The sequence below is a fragment of the Acipenser ruthenus genome, chromosome 4, assembly GCF_902713425.1.
Source record: "Acipenser ruthenus chromosome 4, fAciRut3.2 maternal haplotype, whole genome shotgun sequence".
In the NCBI taxonomy this organism is placed as follows: domain Eukaryota; kingdom Metazoa; phylum Chordata; class Actinopteri; order Acipenseriformes; family Acipenseridae; genus Acipenser; species Acipenser ruthenus.
This window is the reverse complement of record NC_081192.1, coordinates 25,266,293-25,292,279: the sequence shown is the minus strand read 5'-3', so window position 1 is coordinate 25,292,279 and position 25,987 is coordinate 25,266,293. Positions and strand designations below refer to the sequence as shown.

Genomic DNA, 25,987 nt, shown 5'->3' with positions numbered 1-25,987 from the left:
CAAAATTACAGTACTCATCATTGTGTGCTATATTGTTTGGTTGGCTGGACCTCTTTGGCATTGCAAAGGTTGAAGCACTGGTATATTTTGTTATACAAGGCTATTCTATGTAAGCTTCCTCCATACATACATGAATACTTTACAGTCGCTTGTAGTAACTACAGTCTTAGATCGCACTCATTTTTGTATTTTATGGTTCCTAAAGTGCGTACTGAGGCTGCTAAAAGACAATTTGCTTATTTTGCTCCATGGTCTTAGAATGACTTGCAATTTAAACTTAACTTGCAGTCCCAAATAACTTTAGTACAATTCAAGAGTAAACTGCACGATGATCTAATTGAGAGTTGTGCATATGTTTGAAGTAGTTGGTTCCACCTGTCACTAATTGTTTGTCATTAACTAATTGTTTATTATATTGAGTATGACTTGTCTGGTGTTTTAAATGCATTTTATTTTTGTATTTTTATTTTGGTATTGTAATATGTTTTATTGTACTGCTGCTACATTTCTTGGCTCGGTCTCACTTGTAAAATAGGTTTCAATTTCAATGTGATTTGCTAGTAAAGGTTTACTAATAATAATAATAATAATAATAATAATAATAATAATAATAATAACAACTGTACTTCAAAGTTATTGAGTTATTCAATGTTGACAGAATAATACCAGCCTAACCCTAATAATTGGTTTTGGTATAAGAAGATCCCTTTACTGCTTTGTGCTCCTGACATTTGAAGTTACGTTAAACCCTCAGATATTCTTGCTAGCAATTAACTCCCTTTTAACAGTTTCTTAAATTACCTTTAAGTACTTAAAATGCTTCAATGCAACAGGCAGACAGAGAAAAAAAAAAAGTGACAAAAACACATAAAATCAATTTTCAGGAGTGACTTACTGTACACATGAATGAAAAAAACGAGTCTAGTCTAGCCAGCAGAAACACAATCTGCAGCATGAAAGCGCTTGCTGTCAAGAGCCAGGGGGATGAGAGTCCCTTCATTGAATCTTTTTTTCTTCAAAGAGATTTTTTGAAGAAGTGTTCTAATGAGGAAGCTTGTGTGTTGGCACTGAAGTGCCCAAAAAGCTTCAAGTTCTGCCTCCTAACATCTGTTTGGGGGGAGCTGTTTACAGGAAAGCTTACAGAGGTCTGGGGAACAGGCACCAGGACTACAGTACAAATAAAGATAAACTACACAGCAATACATACTGTGCAGCGTGTATAAAATGAACAATGCCAGTCAATTGAATAAGGTGCAACAACGACAACAAAATGCAACACAAATTGTTTGAAAAGCCACAGTACTACAGTATTCAGAAACTTTACAAAACATACAGTAGGGGCGACATCTGCTTTAAATGAACCATTTTTTTTGTCAAATCCTACTGTACTATTGCTCACATTCATACACTTTTTTTTTAAAACATTGCAAGAGCAAAGAAAGTGGCCAAAGTTTTATTTAGCTTTCATTGTCTCTTTCACCGTAGCATGCGAAACAAAATCCAGTTATGAGCTTACATTAGTTATCTTTCAACAGCTTTTAATATTAACAGCCAGTATACTGTATGCACTGTAAAAATGTAACTGTAAAAATTACAGTACATGCCAGGTACCAAATTTTGAAATAATTTTAATTGCTATTTTTACCCCTGAAATTGCTATAAAATAGTATAAGAAAAAAATATAAAACATAACCCTTCAGGCCCTTGTGTGTCAGTAAAAGACACACATTTGATAAGTATTTTATTTTTTTATGAACAATAAAAAATATTTATTTTTGTAAAATAACACCACCACAAACATCACACACAAAAATAAAGTTTCTGGTAAATACCATACCCATGCATGCATTGGACAATGAAATTAACAAATGTATTTGAAAGCAGTATAATACATACAAAGCACAAGACTTCTGAATAAAAACACAGTTTCTGTAAACAATAACATGCACATTATTACCATATGACACATACTCACTTGCTTGTTGTTGGTGTGAGTGCACAGAGGAATGTGAACACCTTGATCGCATGCAGAGATGAACAGCGGGGTGCATTCCTCTATTGCTGTATACTCCAGTTTGAATCAAAAGGATGGTTTCGGCTCCAGCTCTTCATCAGCGTCATCTTTTTCACAAAATAAAACCTTCTTTCAAAGTTACGGTTTTCAAAACACCCCGATTCCGCATCAAGCTCTTCTTTACTTCCAGTGTCTGAATCTTGTATGTTGATGTATTTTGGTTGCAATAATAGCAAGCAAGTTATACTGCAAATAAACTGTACCAAATTTAAATACTATATTATGCACACACCAATAGATGTCCGGTGGTTTGCTGCTGCATCTTCCATTCTTCTCAATGCACTCACAGATGAAAGGGATGTTTGAGAGAAATGCGATTGGATAAAAATGTCACGAGACAAACCCCCAACTACAAATCAAGCATTTCTCAGCATCCACGCAGCCTACAGTATTCAGCATGCACACTGACAGACCAGGCTGAAAGAAACCCCATTAGAATGGATGGCAAACCTTGACGTATGCAGGTATGGCATGGTAGTACTGCAAGTCTTTTGATGTTCTGAAGCTGAAGTGGTTTAAAAAAAAAAATATATAATATATATATATTTTTTAAGCAAAACATATTTACAATTCTGCTCTGTAATTTCTATGGTCAATAATTTAGGATTCTTTGCTTTTATTCCCTGTTTGGGAAAAGAACAAAAATAAAATGTTGTTCAACTTCCTAAAAGAGCAAAAATCCGCTCAATATGCAACAAATTAAAGTGTACAAGTCAATCCCCTTTGAGGCACACTGTACTATAGAATACTTATTGCTCCTTCCAATGTGTGCCTGCTGTAACATGATCACAACTGCAGCAAAGCCAGAGGGAGGAGGGAGCTAAAAATCCTGCCATCTGTTGGTGCTTTACACAGTTCTATTAGCCACTGCTGCTGCTGCTTGCTGCTGCTGCTACAGTACAGGGTCAAAAGTTTACATTATTTTCACTCACTTATAACCAATCACAGAACAGCTCCTCTATGAGCCTTCTCCCTACTCTCAAAGCAGTTTTTGTTTTGCAGTCATATGATTATGGCACAGAAAATGCATTAAAATGGAAATACTTTGTTTTAAATTTAAGCAATGACTGGCACTTGCTTACAATCAGCCCAGCATTACTGAATACCTGCTCACTAGGGACTGACGTTACCAGGATGCTTAATACTTCTGACCAAAGATACAACTTCTTTTGGAATGATCTTGGTTGTTTTTCTTCATTTTTACTCCGGGGTAGTTCAGATGAATAAATGCAGATTTTGTTTGTAGTTTTGTAGGGTGCCATCTCATTAAATGGTCACGCAGATTAGTTGTGTTACCGGAGTATCCCAAACAATACTTTCTTTACTTTAGAAAATAATTGCCAAACATCGGAAGGCATGGTATTTGCAGCTCGGTTGATAGAGTATTTGTAATTCTAGCACAATGCTCTTAACTTGCTCTGTTACTTTGAAGACTCCTGCACAGATTTAATCCCATCAGTAAACACTCACAATATGTTTTACAAATACCACAATATGTTTTACAAATTCTGCAATGTATTTTTTTAAATTACATTTTTTATCAAATGAAAAAATAGCCTACAGAAATGAAATATTTCAAAACAAAGCATCAAAAGCAGAAGTAGGTCTGTAGTGAAGATGACATGAACTTAATACCACCCCTGTCCCCTCCCTCGACAATCATATGTATTATACACACACACAGAGCACTCCACAGCACACATGTTGTAATTATTTTCTGTAGAATAACCCCCAAAGCGCTCATGTCCACTTGTTTTCATGTGTCCAGTCCAATCTATTTAACGAGTGTAGTCTGCTTGAAGTTTGTTTGGAATGTAAAACTTGTACGACACACAACTCGTACTGTACAAACGCAAAACCTTTCACGGGCACTGATATACTGTACTGTCTATTGCAGACAGACCACCAAGGAAGTCTAGGGAGAAATGTACTAAACAAGCGCAATGCTGTTAATGACTTTTTAGGCAATGCTTTTGCGACAGCAGTTTTTCTTTGCGGTTCAACCTCAGATGTGTAATTATGGTCGTTCCTGCATAAATTCACAAAAATTGGGTGGACATAGTGCAAATTATTATTATTATTATTATTTATTTCTTAGCAGACGCCCTTATCCAGGGCGACTTACAATTGTTACAAGATATCACATTATACATTATTTCGCATTACATACAATTACCCATTTATACAGTTGGGTGTTTACTGGAGCAATCTAGGTAAAGTACCTTGCTCACAGGTACAACAGCAGTGTCCCCCACTGGGGATTGAACCCACAACCCTCCGGTCAAGGGTCCAGAGCCCTAACCACTACTCCACACTGCTCCACTGAGGGTTCTCAAATATTATAATGAGATGTACTAAGCTGCTGGCAATTGCGACGCTTACAATTGCATTAATTTGAAATAACTTTTGAAAGCACATTTTAAACAGTCACAATTAGCAAACCTTTAAAAGGCAATATCCCCTAACCATGGCTGCTGTGATTGCAGCAAGTAGACATTGTCTTCAGAAAGAACGAGTGATTTGTAGGAGAAGAGAAAGGATATTTCGTACCCGCATTACTCTCTTCGATTAAAATAAAAGACCAAATTAAGCACAGGTACAGGCTCGGCAGCTACATCATTCTTGAGCTGCTGTCTGATTTAAAAGATGACCTGGGGCCTGTCACCCAGAGAAGCCATGCTATGCCTGCAGTGGTCAAATTGTTGTCCACCCTGCATTATCCTGCCTCTGGCTCCTTTCAGGGGACTGTGGCAGCTGTTGCTGGCATTTCCCAGTCCGCTTTTTATCGTGTGTTGCCAGTTGTGCTCAATGCATTTTTGAGGCGAACACCCAAATACCTATTTTTCCCCTAAAAGCAGAGAGTGTACTTACAAGCCTTGAAAACAAATTTCTATGACATTTCTGTTTCCCCCAATGTGTTAGGAGCAATAAACTGCACACATGTGCTGCTAACCCCTCCAGCTCATTCTGAGCATATAGGTAGGGAACACACCTATTCTATTAATGTGCAGGTGGTTTGTAATTGTGCATAATTTAGCACTACACTGACTAACTTAAAAACTGACAGTATGCATTTGGTTTATAGGCTACTCATGATATGAATTAGTGGTAGAATGCAAAAGTTTAATGAGAATTGACTGTCCTCCTGCAAGTTATGATAACTTGGCAAAAAAAACGCTAAAATCATTTAGTTTCAATTTTTCTAACGGGATGGAGCAGTGATGAATAAGCATTCATAATGCTTACAGAACAGTCACTCGGAACTGAAACCTCCCTTCATCTCCCCTGCAATGCCAACCCCACTTAATGACGTTTTACATTTATGTTCTCCCTCTGCGCGGGATGCAAAGTTTATTGTTTGAATTTACTGAAACACGTTGCATCTTTTGAAGTCAGTGTAAAGTCATTTAAAAAAAAATATGTAGAGGTTTATACCGGGTTGTGATCACCCACCCCCATTTTAATAGCAAAACTGTATTTATCTTACGTACCGGTATTTACATTGTGAGGAAACCTCAGCGTTTCCAGAAATATATTTTATTCTGGTACCTAGTCCCATGAAATCTGCATTATGCCACACTCGCTCTAGCGTTCAGAGATAAAGGGCTTCATTTACAAAAGGGCACACAATTGTAACCAGGAGGTCCCCGGTTCAAATCCCACCTCAGCCACTGCCTCATTGTGTGACTCCGAGCAAGTCACTTAACCTCCTTGTGCTCCGTCTTTCAGGTGAGACGTAATTGTAAGTGACTCTGCACTCTGCACACCCTAGTCTCTGTAAGTCGGAAGGGGCGGATCTCAGCAATACACGAAGCCCCGGCACCACAGAGATAACACAGCCATAAACAAACAAGATAGCTGCTTCCACATCCAGCGCTCAAACAATATCAACGACATTTGCAGAGCTTTTTGAGATGTTACAGTAATAAAATAATGACTTGGATCGCATTATTGAGGTTTGGTGATAAAACGAGTGATCAAGAGATGATTAATCAGTATAGAGTGCGTAATAAAGAGCACCACAGTACAGTTTCACTTGCACAAATAGAAACCTGTGAAATCTATTCAATGGTCAAATCTGTTGAAATCTGTTGAATGCACCGTCTGCTACATAATTAAAGCAATGGGAAGGATATGGACTCCAGGTTAACTCTTCTGTACTATATTTTAGAAGCGTTAATTTTTTAATACAAACCATTTCAGACAAAGCGTATGCTTGCTGTGGTCAATAAACAACGACGCAGCCAAGAATCAACAATATTTACTGATCTCGTCAGTAGTTTGTCACTGACTGAAGACATTTAGACATGTAAAAGAATGAGACTGGCAAAGCAGGTTAAAAGCATGGTGAACAGAAAAGCAAAGCATTGAGTACCACTACTGTCCTTGTGCACAGATATTGCATGCACTTTAAATTAGGCCTATACTTTAGCCCAGTTTAGTACATATGTACTGTATATTTCAGCCAGTACAGTAATAATCGGCAGCAGTGTCTTTTTGCCTCTTTGCACCCTGAGCATTTGCTTTCTGTTTTGTTGTGGTCAGCTCCACATCCACACTTGATTATTTTTCTTCTAGATTTTTAATTTGTAGAACAGCTCATTTTATGGAGTTATTTTAGTACTGCAATAACTTAACAATAAAAACTGATTGCACTGAAAATTCATTACACTACAAAACTTTACAAATCCTTTGAACTTCTATCCAATAATCAGACTTTCACCTACAAGATGCTAACAACTTTGCAACCCTTGAAACTGATCATTTTCATTAGTTACAAACACTGTCCATTTCTTTCTCTGTGCTTGTTATAAGTTCCAAACTCATTCTTTTCTGGGTTAATTAATCCAATTACCCATTCCTTCAATTGATTAAAGCTTGGCATCAACGATCTCCACTTAGTTAGAGAAGGTCCTTACTTTTAATACCCAAGGGGTGGGGTCTCAAAGGTAACTATTGTCACTGCAACACTTAATATTCATGACACTGAACTTTGCAGTCGAATGTTAATCCATTGTTTTAGATTACCAAGTAATTTATCCTTGGACCTTGAATTTAGATTTGATTTACAAAACCTGTGCGGTACAATGTTCCAGAAACATTCTCAAACTCAATATATTCTTTCAGATTTACTGTACAGAAACATTACCAACATGTATTAAGTCTAGTTTAGAAGTAGACTTTTTTGGGGGATAGAAGCAAAATCCTGTGTTACAAATGTCTGCCCAGCTAAAACAGTCTTTCAAAATAAAAATAGGCTAGTGATAACCGCCTAAATATGTAGTGGCTGGAGTACAGGGGGTTCTCAAACAGCTGAGACACCCTTTCAAGTGACCTTGGTCTGCCGTGAACCACTGTAAAACAGCCATTACCAGTTTTTTTTTTTTTTTTTTCACTTTCTTGAAATTGCATTATTGTTCTGTTTGGCCACATCGCCAATGTGGGGCAGCATGTACTTACCCCGGGTAGATATTCAATTTCCAACCAGGCCCCTTAAAACTGGAAGCGTTCCTAATTTGACATCTGCTCTGGTTTGTTTAAAAATGCTAGCTACTGATTGCAATTGCTTTCAGAGCACTGTGTTCGTTACGAAGCCCTTCCCCTCTAGAATGTTATTGTGTGCATGATCCCTATGATCTGGGAACCATGCCTGACTGAACTGTGGCTACTGTACTGCCTTCCTCTTCCAGGACCCCCAAAGTACTGACACTTCACCTCCCACACAACACCCAGCTTTTATTTATTGATTTAACTTCTTCATCTCCCAGTGTGGAAACCAATACACATTTGTCTTTGTAAATATACAGTATAAAATGGTCACTAAAAGAGACTAAATATATATATAAAAAAATGGTTTTCATTGTACAGTAGTGCCAGAATTGCAGCAAAATAAACAGTTGCTCAACTTTCTTTTCTCTCACAGGCAAACGGACACATTCTAATTTTGTTTATTTATAGAATACAGTGAAATAGATAATTTCCTTTTCTCAACTCTGTAACCTCTGGTTAAACCCTGTCGGTAACCTGCTTGTGAAGACCAGAGCTCCCTGTCTGCATTTGCACTTGGGTTTATTTTTTTCCCCTTCATACTATTTTCTCAAACAGCCAGTTCTCCTTGCCAAGGATCCCACACTCGGCCTACTTCCAACACATAGGTTACGAACTCAGCTAGCGCTGCAAGAGGCCAAATTCGAAATTACATTTTATTCTTTACTGTAGCTGCCTGGAAGTTAACATTCTTCTTCCTTTTCTATCCACTGAAGACTCCACTGCACTTCCCAGCTGTGGTTTAAACTCGAGTGGAAATCAGCAGTGAAGACATGTAGTTAATTTGTCCAGTCACAGCTGAAGTGAAGAGAAATAGCAAATTGTAACAATAGTATAGCAACAATTCAACAGAAGCAAAAAAAAACAAAACACATAGTTGTACTTAATGCAGTTGACAAGTCACTTCAACTTAACAGGACTGCAGCAGTTTTGCCAGTTTACTTGGGAGTAGCCTTGACTGGGCTGTAGGTTTCAAACATTTTACAGTATGTCCTACATTCCTCATAACTAGAGCAATAGATACCTGCAACTCTGATTCAAGGCAGTATTTAAAGCTGTTTATAAGGTCAGCAGAACCACAAGAACAAATGTCTGCCTTCAATTCTATCAGGTATCCCAGTGTTTCTGTTAATTGGTAAATACCCGTCAGAGACGGTTTCAAAAGCTAGGTGACAGGCAGAGACTGAAGCCGGCCGTCTGCGACGGGCAGCTTGAAACCGTGACTGACACCAACAACAGCGAATGAGAGTGCCTCTAGACTACGACCTTTAAAGGCACAGACAAACGAATGAGTGAGTCGGCATTTCCTGTCTTGCAGGGCATGGCTGTTAATAAATCACTGATAGGCCGACTCAATCCAGGCCCCCACCTGGATGGGAGGTTTTGTTTACTTTGTTTACATCCATAATTCTGATTGACTGTGCCTCATGTGTTCGTTGAAAGCATAAAGCGCAGTATATTTTTGGTATCGTTTTTACGTGTTCTCTTTAGTCTAGATCTGTCGAGTCTAGTAAGTAAGCAAGAACACACACCAGGGTGTACAGCAGTTGTGAATATCCAGACACCCTGGGTGCGTTGAGAGGCATGAGGATTAAGGCCAAGTGCATCAACACACCAAGGGGGTCTGAAGTGTATTACTGGTCTTCTAAAAACAGGCAAATATATATAAAACACAATTATATGTTTTGATTAAAAACTATACATTTTATTCAATATGCTTTTCCTTGCAGAAGTAGACCCACAAGACTTATTTATTTATTCATTCTATTTTTTGTCATTTAAATTATTACATTTTAAAAGAAAACCTACAAACCAAATAATATGGCACAACATTCAAAATGATTAAATCAGATACTTATTATATTCATTCATTTACATTAAATTGCACATTTTAAATCAATTGTAAAGGTCTGAAGGTTAAAAGGCTGGTGGCTTGTGCTTGTAAGGTCTGTAGGTGGCGCAGATGAGCTGTGGTTATAAGCTGCAGCATTGCAGGCCGTTTCACTTTCTTTTTTGCCTGCCAGGATAGTGCACCACTGTTTACGATTTTGAAGGGAAGCTGTCCAGTAACTTTTCAGGCTCCTTTCACACCTATGCCTTGTTACAGCTATTATTTCAAGACCGGCATTACAACATATGTGAACTACCATACTTATTATTGAGTGGTTTGTAGAATGGCCAGGCAGTCCTGCTTACTTAGACAGAAGCAACACCATTCCTCCAAGGAAATGTATGCCCATAGGTTCCTTTGAAAACCAGTTATCTTCTTGTAGCTTTTCTTGGGGAATTTTTTGTAGGTGCAAATAAAAAGCAGTAGCATCTCCTGGAGTCTTGGCAAGGTATTTTTAAAAACTAGAAACAAGGCACATTTTGTCTCCTGGTCTAGCAAATATGAATCTGCGATGGCTTTGTTTTGCTGAGTAAATGTTTTATGATTTTGTATCTCCTTATTAAAACGGAGAATTCCAAGCCATTTTTATCATGCTTAAATTTTCAAACCTATTTCTTGCTAAAGGTCTCTACCACGTCACACCAAATAAAATTGTACATTAAAACTACACGTTGCGTACCAGTCCAACAGCTGTATCAGGAGACAGCGTTCAGTGTTTGTAGATTTTTTTAAAAATCATACTCTGTTATGCATGTGTTGCTCTGAATAATTTAATAACAGAGACAAACACATTATTCACCGTCTGAAATCACATTTATGTTTCTTCCAGTTTCTATACTATTTAATGCAGCATTTGTGCAAAGAAAAATTACTGCCCGTTACATTGACTGGTCACTAAGGGTCAACTGCGTATACCAAATTTAGTCCACTTGTTAAAACTTTACAATGCATTAGTAAGACCTCATCTAGAATATTGTGTTCAGTTCTGGTCACCTTGTTACAAAAAGGATATTGCTGCTCTAGAAAGAGTGCAAAGAAGAGCGACCAGAATTGTCCCGGGTTTAAAAGGCATGTCGTATGCAGACAGGCTAAAATAATTGAATCCGTTCAGTCTTGAACAAAGAAGACTACGCGGTGATCTGATTCAAGCATTCAAAATTCTAAAAGGTATTGACAATGTCGACCCAAGGGACTTTTTCAACCTGAAAAAAGAAACAAGGACCATGGGTCACAAATGGAGATTAGATAAAGGGGCATTCAGAACAGAAAATAGGAGGCACTTTTTTACACAGAGAATTGTGAGGGTCTGGAACCAACTCCCCTGTAAATGTTGTTGAAGCTGACAGCCTGGGATCCTTCAAAAAGCTGCTTGATGAGATTCTGGAGCAATAAGCTACTAACAACCAAACAAACGAGCAAGATGGGCCGAATTGCCTCCTCTCGTTTGTAAACTTTCTTATGTTCTTATGATGTGTCTAACTAGTGGATTAAGCAGGTTTAGTCCACTTAGATTGGACTAAAGTTAGTACACCTTCTAATCCCGAATGCATTGTACCAGAAGTTAATCATCACAGGTAGATCATCTGCTAAATCAGACTAAACAAGATCCTGATTGCAGCATTCCAAATCAGATTTGTGATGATCCTGTTCAAGTGGATTAATTTAATACTGTGAAGGACAAGACTAAATTAGTATGCTTGCTTGTCCTAAGCATTTACTGCATAACATTTTTTGCAGAGACAGCTGCATTTATTCTGTCCTATGTCGGCAGCTTAATAATAGATCTGCCAGTATGAAATGTGAACAAAAAATACATGACATTTATTTTATTTGTCTCTTTTTGTACATTTAACGGACATGGAATTCCACATATTGGATTAGTATAGAAGGGTGTATACAGCTATGGCCATATGTTTTGCACCACCTAGAATTTTAGGATTGAGACATACCATATTCTTTCAAATTTAAGGCACAGCCGAAACCTCCCACCCTCAATTTGTGGGAAAAATAAATAAAATAAAATGCATTTACAAAGATACAACCTCAATTACGCATATGGCGGCAGATTGCATTACAGTTGTGCTGCTTCTTATTTCCAGTCGTGATTATTCACACCTGTTTTTCTCACAGTTTGTAAACTGTGGTATTGCTTGACATGTCGAAAAATACGGGGGTCTGATCAGCATTTCTGAGCTGTCCAGGCTGATACTGTTTGTTAGAACTGTGCCTAATAACGAAACGCTGAAAATGCTATTCTCCTTTCACTTTTACACTGCCACCTCAGACCTAAGCCGACTCAGATCTGACTGATTGCGGAGATTCTTGTCATTTTTCACGTAGCGTTTACACTGTGGTTGTGCCCTGAGCCGGCTTAGGTCCCGAACGCGCGCGCATACCATCTAAATTACAATATGTGCTCGGTGACGTCATAACGACCACTAAAAGAATGACGAGTTTACTCCTCCCCAAACCACAAAAGCGGAAGAGGCAGAGTGATATTACAAACAAACAATACAGTGTCGTGTTCATATTGCGAGGACTTATCTTAAATATATATACTTATCTTACAGTCCACGAGAAATCTGGGTCAACATTATCAACACAAGAAAGCGACAACAACAAATAGAAAAGAAACGCAGGTCTGCGCTGTGGTGTAAACTTTGTTTTCACAACTTTCTGTATGAGGCAATGTGCCCCGCCCCTGTGTGCATTTGTGTGTTATATGTTGTATGTAGTGTGTAAATGTTGGTGTATTGTAGTTGGTACACAGGATATAATGTGGCTAATAAGCACAAGTGTTTAAAATGTATAATTGTATTTAGGCACGGGGATTGCACTTCACTTCACGTGCATTTAAAGTATTTAATATGTGAGCACGGGGTTGCACAGATTTAGTTCACGTGTTGGGATTCAAGTGAATAATTAATTAGTAATTGAATCCCGGTACAACAGTATATATAGATGCACAGAGTGTGTTCGGTGAGTGGAGAACAGGTGTGGAGAAGGAGTTAATAAAAAGTAAAGTAAATATAAGTTGTTTAGACTGACCGTGTTTGTTTGTCTGTTCGTCCACGGTTGTTTAGTGTTAATCCGTTTTGTTTGTCTATTTATTTTAGCCTCAAGTGCCGTGTCCTGTTTTCTGTTTAAACCTTTTATTTTTCAATAAACCTACTGAGCGCAGACATTGCGTTTCAGTTTCAAACCGAGTACTGCCTGTCTGTGTGATTCTTTCTGGCCTGATGTCACCCCTACAGCTAGCCTGTCACAGGCAACAATATATTTCCTGTATACATTGACGGCTATGCAGAATTTAACAGGTGCAACAGGAGAGCGATCTGTGTGGACATGCACAAGAACATCTGTTTTTTGGGGACGTAATATGCAAAACTTTCAGTTCTGAAGAATTTCTTGAAAACTTTCGAATTAGTCAAAGAACATTTGACTGATTGGTCACGATGCTAACTGCTATGAGAAAAGACACCAACTTTTGTCGAGCAGTCTCTGAAATATATCTATATATATATTCTTGTTTTGCTACTGTACAGTTCTTCGTTTAGACAGTGTTTGACACACATTTGTTATGTGAAGGATTTCACCTTGAGTAAGATAAGTAAATTTGATGTTTATTACTGTAATAATAAAGACCCTTTTGCCCCTCGCTATACTGCGGATTCGGATATATCACGGTCCGGGAGTTGGCTCCCCGTTTCTACTGTCTAACTGCGCATGCCCAGCTGCAAAATTACATAGGCACTTAGAATTACTGTTTGTTTTATTTTGTACTGCACATCACAAACAAAAATATACAAAACAAATAAAAACAAAGCATTAATATCATACTGTTATCATATATGCAAGCATTGCACAATAACACAAAAAAATCTACTTGCTGAAGCGGTTTTTATTTTAGCCAACGAGGTGTTCACGTGTGGCAGCAATGCACTAGCAAAAGTCACAAGGCAGTGACGTCAGCTCCCTAGCAACAAGCCTCCTATGTTTGGAATGGGACTCTTTCAATGCAGCGGGTTGATGCATTTGAGAAATGAGAGGAAAACTCATGAAATTAATTTGATGACTTTAAGTTGATGAGAAGCAATTACCCCCTGCACTACAAATTAAAATGGCGTGCTGCTTTTTATATGAAAAATGAGAAAAAGCGGGTTGCATAGAGGAGTTATATTGGACCCTGACACCCCCGATAAAACGAGGGAGTAGTTGTACAGTATTTGTTAGCCTATTTGTTTTTCTATGGATCTCTCGCTATATCGCGGTCCTCAACACCTGCAATATTATATATATTATATAATTATATATATATATATATATATATATATATATATATATATATATATATATATATATTACGTGTTTTTAAGCTAATCATGGGTACAATCTAAATATTTATTTAAATAACAATAAAAACGAACAACAAAAAGACAGTGTGTTAAAGCATGTTTGAAACTAAACCAATAACTAAGTGGTAACAATAAAATAACTGGGAAAAACACAATCCAGCATGGTTTTTGTATAATTATTTTTCATATAGCATTTTTTTTTTTAAAGAATAATTCTCACTGATACTCAAATATTACACTTTTCTTTATTTGACGTTCACCAGCGTCCTGTTTAACAAAGCAAAAAAGTTATCGTCAAAAGTTTAGATAACCCAATGTATGGATATTTGGGGTATGTACACTTTTGAGGACAACTTAATAATAAAATGTAGATATTTACAAATACTCACTATTACAAACAGTTAATACATATTCAGGACGCTTATGCCTCAAGTTTTTCTAAAAATGTCCTGTGTAAACGCACCATTTATGACAGTACAGCAAGTGCTGAACGCTGCTACACTGGTCCTCAATGTAGCCATAGCAACAGAATCCTGAAGTCTGTTAGCCTTATCTGGTATCTGGGGGCTTAGAGTAATGCCAAGCTACTAAATGTACTGTAGATGGTGTAATTAAATTATCCCCAAGTGTTGCAGATTGAAGGTTTGATTGCTTTTTAAGACTCTAGTAAACTCCTTTGAGTGTTTAAGTGGCCATACATGCAGTACTAATCAGCTATTATGTAAGCGGTTAATTTTATAAAAATGTTTTCTTTTAGTCTGTTATATTTTTATTGGATGGTGTGGAAATCTACGCAGAGCAAGATCATCAAGCCAGTCTAGTAAAATAACTAAGAACCTCATCTGCTCCTCCCAATAACCAATCACTACACTCCCTTTGACTCACAGGCAAGACACTGATTGGAATGCGCGAGTCCTACTGTATTGCAACACAAATGGTACTCTTATTACAAGATATACTGGATTATTTCATTAGTTTTATTATCCTTGAGCTTTAAAAATAATTACAGTAACAAAAATACATATTAATTTTAAGCTACAGGTCTACTACACAGTCCAAACAAATCAGAGGAAGAGACAATCCCACATGGCATGGCAACACGAAAACATACATATGAACAACAAAAGGGTGGAGGTGTCGTCTCTCATACTATTAAACTGTGTATTTAGGTCAGCTGGTATATTAAGATACAGGAAAAAGAATTATGAGAATCACCCTCAAAACCCTCCCTGAATAATTATCATATTAGCATAACACAGATCTTGCAAAAAGAGAAAAATCATCTCTTTGTTGGCTTACAAATGTATGCAATTCTAATTAAACTTGCAAGAGCCAAAGACAGCATTCATGTCTATCAACTGTGGAGCTTTTAGGATGAGTAGTATATTGGCAGCAGCTACAAGTAGATTCACATATCATAGTGGAGTATTACACTATGCAACACGGTGCTTCCCAAACACATGCAAGCAAAACCAAACTATTACCCCCCAAAAAGATATAATTGCACATTGCCTGCTGTTATTACTGGCACTATTCTGACATACATAATGTAGCATAGAAACCTGCATATTAAGCATGATATTTCCTGTCATTTTGCAGTTTAAGATACAGCTATGCTCATCTGACAAGACAAGACATACAGTACAGAACATCCCAGTCATGTGAGTAGAAACCTCCAAGCGAGGGAAGTATTTAGATCATCATCTCCGAATCTGGTTCAGCTAGAAAAACGTGTTTTACAGTCATTGCTCTTCAGACTTCCAGGGATAGGAAAGGACACAGACACCTTAACAGCAGCAGTGCAATGTTAATGGACATAATTCCATGGTATCTGTTTATACAAAAAAAAGAAAGAAAGAATCTAGTCTGCTATGTATGTCGTCCCATGACGTTTCATGTGATGCACTACACCTGTAGAAGCGGAGGGAGAGTGGAGTGCAACTATTTGGCAACAACAATGAGAAAGGAAAAGGATTGTCTTTTAATGCTGTGGCTACACTGACCAGCATGTACATGGACGTCTCAAGAATGTTCCTGGACTGACAACTTGTGCAGATAACCACCGCCAGAAAACTTCACAAACCAGTTGGTTTACATTCCAGAATGGTCTCACAGACCTCAATTAGCACTATTCTTGGAATACTTTGTTACTATACCTTACATCAATAGAAGTTGTACAATACTGTATTATACAAGTAGGCTTGCTACTATTCTTTTTTTTTTTCCCCCAAATCGACGATTAACAGATGTTTATTTTAGAAAGAATTTACCATTTTTTTTCAATCTTTACTTTTCAATTCAAGCAGCGAATGGGTGAAATCGACCTTTATGCTTTTTTAAAAAAAAACACAACACACAGGCTTTTTATGCCATTGAAAAACGTCTCATTTAGCGAAGCCCCTTTATCATATTCATATTCAACATACAACAAAACCATGGTTACCAACATTCTAATTGAAATAACGTTTGGTCACAACAGAGCTATACCTTGTAAAGATAAAGATCCTAGACAAACTCAAATAAACCATAGAAAACGCAGCACATAAAAGCATATTACACACCTTTAATATGCACAGAACAAAACATTAGATAGTTGAACAGAACTAACTTGCACAGCTGGAGTCACTGGAAGGTAATGCAGACGGGCCGCTTCGTCCCGCCGCGGAGACGTCGGTCAGGGGATTGTGCACAATACTCATTAAGTGTTTTCCTCTTGCACCCCATTTTCAAATCAAACTAGTAACTGTCACCGTATACCTAGCAAAAGCCTACCTACACCTTAACCCGCTAATTTCAAAAGTAGGCGCTTTGAAGGACAGGCACTTGAGCTGGCAAATGAAAGTGCACAGTCGGTACTGGTCTTGATGATTGTTCTCATTTGCTTAAATGACTGTCATTCTGGCACTGCTTCAGTCAACGAGATCTGTCAGAACTGGGTGAAATGACAGGGACAATGAAACTACACTAACAGATCACTGAGATGATTGACAGCGACCTCTAGCCATTCAGAGTGGAGTGGAGACGGGACAGACAGGAAGTATAAAAACTAAACAAACTGTAGATGATTTCTAAATTGTTATTTTTGGTACGAAAATAAAAATTAGCGAATGGTTTTACAGATGTTTATCCTATATAAATTGATTTCAGTTGAACTCATTTTTGGGGAATTCGACGTTTAACGAGCTTTACCGATTAATATTGAAAAGTAGCAAGCCTAGATAAAAGCCAACCTTACATTGTGAATGTAAATACAACCTGAAATGTTTCTTTTCTTATACGGATAACATTTTACAGAAAATAAAATACATGTTATTGTATAACGTAATACAAAACACATCTACACAATATGACATTTCTTAGAACAAAACAATTGTTTTAGTAAAAACCTGAAATACTAATAATGTTTCACTAATGTATTCATCAGTTTCATTACCTATTAAAACTGACCCAGTTTTTCATGGTTTAAACTTAACTTGGGTGGGAGAATGCTATTTTTAGGTGCCTGTTACATCATACAAGTTAAGTACAGTACTGCACAGACTTCTGTACTCCCTGCAAGTCAAAACAGCACCACTTGCTTACCAACATTACTGAATAAACGGAACTACATTTCATAACAATACCGTCATACACAGTGAAAGTATTAAACATGTTGTGGTGTACAAACTGTTTTACAATCATTAACCGAAAGCAAAATTGTTATTTTTAAATACAGACGTTTACAATTGGGGCCTCTTTCAAAACAACAGAACTTTGATACAGCACAGCCTTTGGATCTGTTCTGAATATGCACAGCTGAACTGAATCTCCTAAATACTGTACCCAACCTTGCATTTCCTGTTTGTCAACAAGTTCAAAGTTAAGCTCAAGAGCAGATCCAATCTTGTGGTTATTAACACTTATCAGTGCACAAAGGGTGCTGTGCACAGCTATTTAGACCTATTTCATACTGGAGGTCTACAGATCTGCTCTAATATTGGATATCTTAGCTAATCTTAGGTAGGCTAATGTATTTATTTATTACTGAAGGCCATCATGGTAAAAGCATAAAAAAGTTAAAAAAAAAAAAAATTCCTCCATGCTTTCAAAGGAAGTGACTGGGCAAATACTAAGCTAATGGAGAAAGGAAAGCAGAAGTGAATACGATGGTGATTTTTGTTTGCAACTTCAGAATGGAAGACTAAATTTAATACAGTTACCTTCTTTATTTACAATGTGCACAAGTTCAGTATGTAAAGTACTGCATCCATACAGTAGACATTCTAGACTGTAACTGTACTCTATGATTGAGCAAGAGGTGCTTAAATAACTAAGGAGAACTGGAAGGCTTTTTATTTATTAAAAACTGACTATGGCCTAGATTCAAACTGCTGTAACCACACACACATATGCCCTCTTTCCATGTTTTATCTGCACCCCCCCACCCTTTCGTATGGCAGACTGGCTTATCTTACAATTGAAGATCAGCTTTTAAAAATTGACTTCATGTTGCCAGATAACGTAGGGGCTCATTTGACCAGACATGTAAAAAGTCGGATGAATTAATCCTATTTTAAATACCATTATACACAGCTGTAAAAATTACTACATTCACACAATTATTTTTTTGAGATTCTGCTTTTATTTGGGAGCTCCCCTAAATCCCTTGTTTAGAAAGATACAGGGTATTAATGTTTGTGACAGAGTAGCCGTCTGCCATGCGGGTGCATGCATTCGCTGCTGAGTGACAGGCAGGAGATCGAGACGGAGATTGACGCACATACGCCCCCGCAGGCGAACAGGACTTATTTACATATCAACACACTGAACAGCTCACGTGACACTACCAGCACATACAACACCGTGTACGAGAACTTTGGTAGGATCTACAATATCTGAACTAATCTTCTCTGTTCAATAATAAACTAACGTTGCTGAAGAGATTGATCATGGCAGATAAACGGGTGAGGGCAGATATGTGACGGGCGGATACGCGATGGATTACTGTAGTTTGGTTTAAAAAGTGCATTATTTTTCTTAATCCCATATGTTATGTACTGGCATACAGTAGCGGTGTTCAACTAGGCATGCCTCCAGTTGAAGAAATCCATACACATTGATGTGATTTTTAAGCCTCTCCTTTTAGAATGGGCGACATTATATTTCCATTGACAATTCAAGCCTAAATAGACTTTTTTTTTTTTTTTTTTAAACCGTCAGCCTCTACGATACTACTGGGGTAACTATAATATAGCAAGGGTCCAAGCCCATCTCCAACACTATAGCTAATAATCAAGTAGGCACTCTTGGCTAGCAGCTAAATTACTATATTTCTAGTAATTTACATTTAAGATAATAGTAATAATAGTAATAATCATCATCATAATAATAACAATAATAATAATTTACTATTTACCGTGCTAACCTATAAAAAAGACTAACACCAGACCATGGTCCATATTCACAAAGCAATTACAACTGAACTAACTTAACAGCAGTTTCTTCTTAAAATGATGTTAAAAAAATCTTCAAATAAATAACTGAAGAGCCCACATGGACCTTTTTTTTTCTTGACAGCACGAAACACAAGTTTGCTTTTTATTTTTCCCTCAAAATGGTGCAAGTTGAGCACTGTAATAAAGGCTTTGTGAATATGGCCCCATGCATTGTGAAAAAAATACATACAATGTTTGCATTAATAACAGGCAGTTTATCTAACATCCCTGTCACACTCCTGCCGAGAGACCAGCAGGTAACACATCACAGTGGCTATCTCAGTATCACTAATCCTGCAGAAACGCTGAGCTCTGTGCACTTGAGTGAAAACAAATTTAGACAGCCACGTCAATCACAGATTCTTGTGGTAGCAATACTGAAGGCCACTGTTGATCTGTTTCAGATGAACCCAATTAGACTGATAGATAGACAGGAGACATTAGAAGAACACATTTGTAGAGTTTTAATTGTTCTTTCTAGTATTTCTTCATTTCAAGACAGTTTCTACCCTGTCAGTTGCACAAGAGCCAAGACAGAAATCTGAACTTCTTTATTGTTGATCAATATTTCTATTTTGAGTAAAACATGAAGTAGTTTTAAACAAAGAAGAAAAAAGAAAGGGCATTCTCACAGTGCCACATCTAAAGTTGTGTTCCGAGTCTAAAGTCTGAAGTCCACCACAGCCAATGCAGACTCAAAGCATGCCATTTTACACTGAGTAAATGATCAGTTTAAGAAGCTTGTATGTCTAAATCAGCTTAAGCTATGAGCCTAATCCTAGCAATGTTCAAAACGGCAGTCTTTCACCACAAGATCCCAAAGCCATAAATAAGGCCCTGTGTAAATCGCGATTTCATGGGCTGTGCGGAAATCGTGAAATTAGCCCAATACCACGATTTTTTACAATATTCTTAAGAAATAAAAATAAATTCTCATAATTATTTGTATTTCATACAAAAAAAAACAAACACATTCACAAAACTGTACAACAGTACTCGCAATGAACATAGTGCTGTGCAGTGATTGTCATGTGACTATATGCAATCTAGACGGGACATTATAATACTACACACTGTAAACAAGAAAATGGATGTCTCTAAAAAGGCTACAAATGTGTCTGCAGCAGATCATGTAAATCACAAATATCCCTCTTGAAAAATTGGACAACCAAAAGTCATGCACATTTTCTGACTGAGCGTAGTAAATGGTGGAGTGATTCCTTTATCAGCCCAGTTGTGACATGAATACGTATCTAAAGTTGCCGAGTATCACAAGCAGATTATGGAATTGGTAAAACAGTCTGGTTGCTTGTCAGTGGTCACGGAAGAGTCGACAGATGCACAAGGTCAGTATGGGTTACACATTGTATTTGTTTTGCAAGACCTAAATGGTGAACATGCACCTGACGTACTAGAACTGAAAGCTGTCCTTGCAGATACACTTTACCTACAGGCTGTTAATGACAACACCGTTTCACAAGCTATTATAAAGTGCTTGAATAACCTTGACGTTGATTTTGATGTCAGTGCATTTCTCTATATTTCATGTTTTAAAAAATAATAATAATCTGTACACAACTTAAGATAGTTCCGTGCTCATTCCTCGAAATATGATACTTTACCTGTGACACTGCCGTGAATTTTAAAGAAAATTTCCGCGATTTTCACAGGGCCTTACCTATAAACAACTTACTCATTTGCATCCTTCTGTCCTTATTCAAGAACGCATCAGCAATTTCACCTTCCAAGGCCAGCTTGCATTCATTACAAATAATGACTAAAATGATCAAAGTTAAGCATAACCAAAAAACAGGAAACGTCAACCTCAACATTATGTAGTCTTACCATTTCGGCTTGTGAAACTGCAGATTTTACTCCCACAGTGAGAAACAGTCATACAATTCTAAATCTGGTTAACAGTTTTTGATCTTGCATTACCTACAAATGTAACAAAAAAAGAACGCAGGAAATATAAAAAACAATTCATCCCTGATATGGATTAACATACATACAGTAACTACACTGCAATCAGTCAAAAGACAACAAAAGCACAGTTCGACAAGGCCCAATATTTGTACACCACCCACTCGATATATCGCAGGAGTCGGGGACCAATATAAATCCACTATATATCGAGGGCTGTGATATAGCGAGAGACCCACAGAAAAACAAATAGGCTAACAAATACTGTACAACCACTCCCTCGTTTTATCGGGGGCGTCAGGATCCAATATAAATCCTCTACGCAACCTGCTTTTTCTCATTTTTCATATAAAAAGCAGCACACCGTTTTAATTCGTAGTGCAGGGGGTAACTGCTTCTCATCAGCTTAAAGTCTCCAATTTATTTAATGGGTTTTCCTCTCCTTTCTCAAATGCACAAACCCGCTGCATTGAAATAATCCATTCCCAACATAGGAGGCTTGTTGCTAGGGAGCTGACGTCACTGCCCTGTGACTTTTGCTAGTGCATTGCTGCCACAACACCTCGTTGGCTAAAATAAAAACCACTTCAGCAAGTAGATATTTAATTTGTTATTGTGCAATGCGTGCATATATGATAAAAGTATGATATTCATGCTTTGTTTTAAATTGTTTTGTATATTTGTTTGTGGTGTGCAGTATGAAATAAAACAGTAAAAGTAAAAGTGAAATTGCCTATGTATATTGCAGCTAAGGCATGTGCAGTTAAGACTGTAAAAATGGGGAGCCAACTCCAGGAGCGTGATATATCTGAATCCGCAGTGTAGCGAGGGGCGACATAAAGAGGGATAGGTGTATATAAATTAGTAGGTCCCAAAATATTGGCATCCAACTCTTAATATCAGAATTCAAGAAACCATGTTACATACAAGCATTTTGTGAACATTAGTCACTAATTAATACGGCAAAGCTCAAAATACCCAATTTCTGGTAGTTTAACAAACAATCTTTCCAAAAAAAAAAAAGCAAAGGCACTTATGCAATTTCAAATATTTGTTCATGACAAAAGTATTGGCACCTTTACATTAAAAAAGTCTGTAAAAATGTACTGGAACTAATTAAATATATTGATTGAAAACCATTACACAGTAATTGACTGCATTATAGAGTCAATAGCTAGAAAAAGAGGTAGAAGATGAACGTTTTGGCATTGCAGAAGGCACATGATGGTCAAGACAATGGAGTTGGATTCATGTTTGAGAAAAGCACTCGCAGACAACAAAGGAAAGGGCTACAAAACAGTATCAAAGACATATGGAATACCAAAATCAGAGCAATAACCAAGAACCACAGAAAAAATTCAACTGAACCGCTTGAAAGAAGTGGACATCCAAATAAAATTACGGGTACAGCATGTAGGAGAATCGTCCGGGAAGCAAAGAAAAATCCAAAGATGGACAGGCAAGGACTTAAAGAAAGATTTCGAAGCACAAAATAACTGTACAAAGGCACATGAACACAGAGTTGTATGCACATAGATCTCACTGCAAACCACTTTTAAAGAAGTCATAAAAGAAACTGACCAAACTTGCCAAGAAACAGGAACAGGAACTTGAAGCATTCTTCAACAACATTCTCTGGTCCAATGATGCTAACACATAATTCCCCCCCCCCCCCCCCAAAAAAAAAAAAAAATGGTGGTTCAATCATGATAAGGTGGTGTTTTAACAGTTTAGGTACTGGAGACATTCATGTGATTGAAGATTGCATGAATGCAACCATGCATCAAAATATTTTACAAAGAACAATGATACCATCTGCTTGTAGGCTAATTGGCAGACAATTTATCTTCCAACATGACAACGACCCAAAGCATACAGCTAAGTCGACTCTGGAATTTAAAAAAAAAAAAAAGCTGTAGCCAGGCTTTGCGTATGCAATCTGGGGGAGCTGAAGGAAATATGCAAGACAGAATCGGTCCAGATTTCACCAACAAGATGTAACATACTGGTTAAGAATTATCATAAACATCTCAAAGCCGTAATAAAAGCAAAAGGAGGCCACCCGAAATACTAAAGCAGGGGTGCCAATACTTTTGTTATGAATGAATACTTTAAATATTCATTCATAAATAAGTTTGTTGTTTCTGTTCTAAAGATTGTTTGTTAAATTACTAGAATTTGTGTATTTTTTATTTTTTAATTAGAAAGTGCTTACAGTTCACTAAATGATTGTCCTTAATCTGTTAAATTTTGGATTGCTGTTACAATTTAAGAATGGTTGTCGTTATTATAGGGAGAATGGTGTTTCTTAATAATTTTGTATCAGTCTAAATAACTTAGGTTGTTCCAGGACCTCGAGCTTCCTAAACGGAAACCCAATGCATTTATCATCAAATACCAGTATTGACAATCCAGAGGTGGCTGCTTATTGTTTACACTTTACAATGCATTGCCACGAGTCACGTGTACACAGTCAGAGTTTGGCCGTCCCCGACCAGTGATAGATTTGCACTACATAAATTAAAAACATGTATATTCAGAAGCGTGTGCAGCGAAAAAATGTGTTCGTGAATGCTTACATTGTTACGAGTCAATGGGTACAGTAAAAGTTGGCTAGGACAACTTTTGTCAGCCACCGTAATTAATATATATTAATTGGCTTACCACGGATAATAAGTGCACAATAGACAACCATTTTTATTAATGTATGTATGTATTTATTATTATTTTTATTATTATTATTATTATTATTATTATTATTATTATTATTATTATTATTATTATTATTATCATTATTATTATTATTATTATTTATTTAATTTAACTTGGTTAGTTTTCAATTGTGCTAACGTTCCATTACCAGCTTGCAGACTTGAATTAAAAACGGTCCAGTTTATCCTGGACTAAACTGTTACATCATAACACCCGATGATACTGTGTTTTACTGCAGTGCTAATCAAAACAAAAATATCAACTTATTATTTTAACTACGCCAGCTAGAAGACGCAGAAAGGTCCCAAAGTTGATCACCATGCTGCTGAAAACATAAGCCCCCTTTAAAAAAAAAAACACTTTCACGTGTTGTTTTATTCCCACAGGCCACACGTGTTTTATAGACAAATGCGATTATATCTCAATAAATCGAAGAAGCGTTTAACAAAGCAATGCAATTGGCGCTCGTATTAAAAGGTAAATTGAATCAAGCCCTAAGGGAAATGAGAATCGCCACACACATCACCGCACAGCAACTCCAGCAGTGAGTGGACAGTAAATCTGTCTATCACCAGACGAGCTCCTCCTGTCATTTCAGGTTTCGTTTAAAAAACAGGTTCACGTCACATATAAATGCAGACAACTTTATGTGATTTAAATTGTCTAAAGTTTAAGACAACAAGATAACTTTATATCGCGGTGCATTTATAATTGCGTTACTGTTTACCAATTCTAAAGTGTTGATGCCTTTTTGCAAGTTGCATTTTTAATAAAACCATAAAAAAGTGTAAGAAAAAGTGGTTTCACGTAGTTACGTACTCTTAATTAGATAGCATAGATTTTATATATATATATATATATATATATATATATAGTGGTGTTTGCCTTAATTTAAATCATTAACATACATTTCAAAACTCAGCTTTGATAATGTGAAGAAAAGAAAAAAAAATGCTGCAGTCCCAGCATTTACTACCACCATCACGCTCAAATCATAACCAAATTAAACTGATTTTTTCCACAGCGCCGATTTTATTAAGAATAGCAACAGCTAATCTTAGCAGAATAAACCTATCCAAAACACTATAGAACAAGTATGATTTCGGAATTCGTCTTTACTATTCTGACAGAGCAGTACTGTACTGAACAGCCAAAAGACAAGTGACACAGAAAAACACCGTGAGACGCCGCGGCCACACACCAGATTGGATCACTGGAAGATTTCAGTACAACACATGCACAGCGGAAATTAAAAGAAAACTCCGCAGCGTTGATCGGATACACAATAGGACTTTATTTTGCAAACTTACCGTAGTTGAAACGCTCTATGTTATGTCCGACGCTGACCTTCGCATTTGGAAAACGGCTCTGTAGCTCGGTCTGCCGCCGCCATGTTTCTATGCATGATGACTGGCTGCTTGTTTATCTCACAAGAGATCCTCCCCCACACACTACGGGCACTATCTACTCATTACTACAGCAAGCTTGCAGCGAGCAAACAGGAAAGTGTTGATACACAAGCGTCAGTAGGGAAAGGGATGCTGGAAAACATGGAAACACGTGAGCGTATTTCTAAAACAGAAGATTCTTTCGCAAACGCACCGAAAAGCAGATTTGTATTTAACACAACATGTCGTTCTTATGATTAAAACTATATAAAAAAAAAGTCTGTTTCTAGAGCCATAGTAGATGTTCAGATATATTCCTATGAGTTACAGTTCAGTATCCTGGCTTTAATGAACTGAGACCAGGAGAGTCACATTCAGTGGTGGCCGTACATATTGACACCGTGTGTTTAAAATATTCGTGTGCTTTCTAAATGTCTAGAGTAGTCGTTGAAATGCATAATTAACCTGATAATGCACCCCTTTACCATCAATTCTAATGTGCTACCGCGGTGTACTTGGAAGTTACCTTTAAGAAACGTTTTTTTTTTTTTTTTAGATCAACAGTAAGAGATGACTTTTTTAAAAGGATTTGTCACCTCTATGGGTTAAAACAACCCATAAAT

At 37.1% G+C, this 25,987-nt stretch overlaps 1 protein-coding gene across 4 annotated transcripts in view; it reads right to left on the bottom strand.

Annotated features, from left to right (window-relative positions):
- Positions 1–25,524, bottom strand: part of LOC117400234 (nuclear receptor coactivator 2-like) — a 99,856-nt gene extending 74,332 nt beyond the window's left edge. For 3 of the 4 annotated variants that reach the window (XR_009328437.1, XM_059022225.1, XM_033999853.3), the window contains exon 1: positions 25,287–25,524. The gene's annotated coding sequence lies outside the window, so the exon portion shown is untranslated. The remainder of the gene's footprint in view (positions 1–25,286) is intronic. The other variant, XM_034920561.2, reaches the window with a different exon arrangement.
- Between the last annotated feature and the right edge of the window lie 463 nt (positions 25,525–25,987).